Source organism: Vombatus ursinus, unplaced genomic scaffold (genome assembly GCF_900497805.2).
Source record: "Vombatus ursinus unplaced genomic scaffold, bare-nosed wombat genome assembly UNPS02015255.1, whole genome shotgun sequence".
NCBI lineage: Eukaryota > Metazoa > Chordata > Mammalia > Diprotodontia > Vombatidae > Vombatus > Vombatus ursinus.
The window spans coordinates 27,216,897-27,220,450 of NW_020955033.1; positions in this window are offsets into that span (position 1 = coordinate 27,216,897).

Consider the following 3,554-nt stretch of genomic DNA (forward strand, 5'->3'; position numbering starts at 1 on the left):
ATATAATGGAATAGTACAGTACCATAACTCTTCCCCCTCTCTCCCTTCCCCCTCCCCTGCCAAATCATACACACAAAAAAATATGGGAAATAGAAAAATCTGCCTAATGCAGGTGAAGAATTCAACATATTCTCCAACTGGAGCCTTTAGTGGTTTGGTCTTATGAGTGAAAGGCCCAAAACAGCGGGCTTGCCTCCCAGTTACATAGACATGGATTTCAGCAAAGCATTTCTTTCTCATGCTGTCTTAATGGACAAAATTAAGAGAAGCATATGAAATGATAAAGGTAAGTGGATTCAGAATTGTTTGAGGTCAATTTGGAATGCACCAGAGGAGTGCCCCAGTGCCAAGGATAAATCTTTGGTCTTTTCCATTCATCATTTTTATTAGTGGCTTGAATAAAGACACAAATTACATGCTTATCACAGTTGCAAATGATACAAAACTGGGAGGAATACCTAACTCATTGGCTGACAGAGTCATTATACCAAAAGGTCTCAATAGAGTAGAAAGATAGTCAATTCTAATAAGATGAAATTTAATATGGATAGGCTAAAAAATGAAAGGCATAACACTACAGATGAAGCACATGGCTCCAGAGGAAGGCAAACAGGATAGAGAGGAGACTTGCAATCATGCCATGCCATTATTAGTTATATGAGTTGGTGATATTTAGCTTAAAGAACAGATGACTTGGAGGGGACTAAGAAGAACACAAAGATAAAGACTTAGCTGTTTTTAAGCATTTGAAGGGCTGTCATATGTAAGAAAACTCAGGCTATTCTGCTTTAACTTCAGAGGGTAGAACTATGAGCAATGAATGGCAGATGCTGAGTCAGATTTTGGCTTATCACATGAATGAACTTTCTAAGAAATCCAACCTATTAAGAGCCATATGAAAAATGCTCCAAATCACTAATAATTACAGAGGTGCAAATTAAAATAACTCTGAAGTTCTACCTCATAGCCATCAGGTTGACAAAAAATGAAAATGACACATATTTTAAACGGCTGTGGGAAAACAGTCAGATTAATGTACTCTTGGTGGAACTATGAAATGGTTAAGCCATTCTGGAAAACAGTTTGAAACCATAACCTAAAAGTTGCTAAAGCATGCAAATTCTTTAACCTAGCAATACCACTACTAGATCCAAAGAGATCCAAGTAAGAAAAGCACTCATATTTATCAAAATATTTACAGGAGCTCTTTTTTTGTGGTGGCAAAGAACTAAAATTTAAGGGGATGTGTATCAATTGGTGAATGGTTGAACAACTTATGGTATATAAATGTGATGAAATGTTATTTTGCTGTAAGAGATGACAAAAGGGACAGTTTCAGTGGAAGACTTATATGGGAAGACTTGCATGAACTGATACAGAATAAAATGAGCAGAACCAGGCTTACAATTTATATAGTAACAACACTGTAAAAGACAAAGAACTTTGGAAGACTTCAAAAGTCCTATCCATGCAATGATCAACCATGATTCCAGGGGATTGGAATGAAGCATGCTATCTACCTCCTGACAGAAAGGTAAAGGACTCCGGGCACATAACGAGTCATATATTTTTTGGACAATGCTATCGTGGGAATTTTGTTTTGCTTGACTATGCATATTTGTGATAAAATTTTGTTTTTCTTTCCCTCAAATTTGGGGTTGAGAAAGAGAAAATAATAGATTTTTGTTAATAAAAAAACCAAAATTAAACTTAAAAAATTATTTCCTAACAACTAAAGCTAAAAAGTGGAATTGACTGCCTTGGGAGGATATGGGTTTCCCATCATCAGAAGTCTTTAAGCAGAGGATGAATGACATCCTGTCAGAGATGTCCCCTTTCTATTCAAAGAGTTGGTTCAGATGACCCCTGAGATTCCTTCCAACTTTGTAATTCGTTGATCCAGTGTCTCTAACTATAGGAGGACATATAGTTTAGGGGAAAGAATACTGGCCTTGTGGTCAGCAGTCCTGGGTTAAGCTCTTACATGACTAGTTGTGTGGCTTTGGGCAAATTAGCTCACCTCTTTGGATCTCAGCTACCTCATTGGTAAAATGAAAGGTTTAGACTAGATGAGCTGTCTAAGGTACATTTCTGTATCTTACATCCTAGAATTCCATGATATCACCTGGAATTTTCAGGTAATCTGCTCCTGTTCTGTTAGCGTCATGCCCAGGAAGATCTTGGAATCTGAAAGAACCCAGTTCTGCTGCATGTGACCATTCAGGAGTTCTAATTCCAGGGATGGTAAATGAGAGACCAATGAAGAGGTAGCATAATTCAGATCTATTAGTGCCCTCTTCCTACTTGTCCTTTCTCCATGGAACTTCTTTGTTCCTCCACCATCAATCAATTTTTCAAGGCATCTAGGAAGGTGAAGAGTGCCTGTGAAACCCTGAGTAGAGACATAGTCCTGTGACACGTCAAGCGCACGTTGTTTGGGTGAGCTGTAACTAAGCACACTAAATTACATGAATTTCCCAGAGTCCATGGTGACCAAGCCTGTGGTCAAGCTGACCACTCCTTCTCAGTCTCTTTTCTTGGATCTTCATCCAGATAATGCCCACTAACCATGGGTATCTCCCAAGACTTTGTCTTTGGCCCTTTTTGTCTTTCTGTCTATACTCTTTGGCTTAATGATCTCATCATTTTCCATGAGTTTAATTGTCATCTCTATGTTGATGATCCTCAAATCTCTTTAGGTAGGTCTATATGGCTACCACTTAATGGGGTAAGGCTCAGATCCTAACTCTACCACTTACTCCCTGGGCAAGTCATCTAACCTCTCTAGCTCTAGTTTTCTCATTTGTAAAATGGGCACTGGGAGGAGTTGAAGTAGAGCAGGGATTCTTTTTTTTTTGGCTAGGCAATGGGATTAAGTGACTTGCCCAGGGTCACACAGCTGGTAAGTATTATGTGTCTGAGGCCGGATTTGAACTCAGGTCCTCCTGAATCCAGGGCCAGTGTTCTATCCACCGCATCACCTACCTGCCCCTAGATCAGGGATTCTTAATCATTTTTTTGTGGCATGGACCTGTTTGACAGTCTGGTGAAACCTATTCTCTTCTCTCTTTGTAAAAGCTAATCTGATCCTAGTGGAACTGAGGTACAAGGGGTACAAGGGAACAAAGAATACCATCAGTGGGAGGTAGAGCCTTGGCAGAGTTTGAATCCATGTCTGCTGAATCCAAATCTAGTGCACTATACTAAACTGCCTCAACACTCAAATGGATCTGTGATGTCATCAATTTGGTTCTTTCCTTCAATGGTTAAGATTGAAACCCATCCGTTCATGCCTTTCTTATCCCTGTTCTCCTAGCAGTTCACCACTGGGTTCCACCCATAATGCCATAGGCATTCCTTACTTTGTCCTCACATCTTGAGGATGCCAGTGCAATGGTTTGACTATCCATTGGCCATCTTTTATCACTGTTATCATATGACCATCTGTTCTTCCTAGTCTACATTTCCTTGATGAAACCTTTTATTCCTATTCTTCAAATTTCCTCATTGGTTATATGTGTCAGTCTCTTTGCGGTGTATAGGTGTTCAAAGAT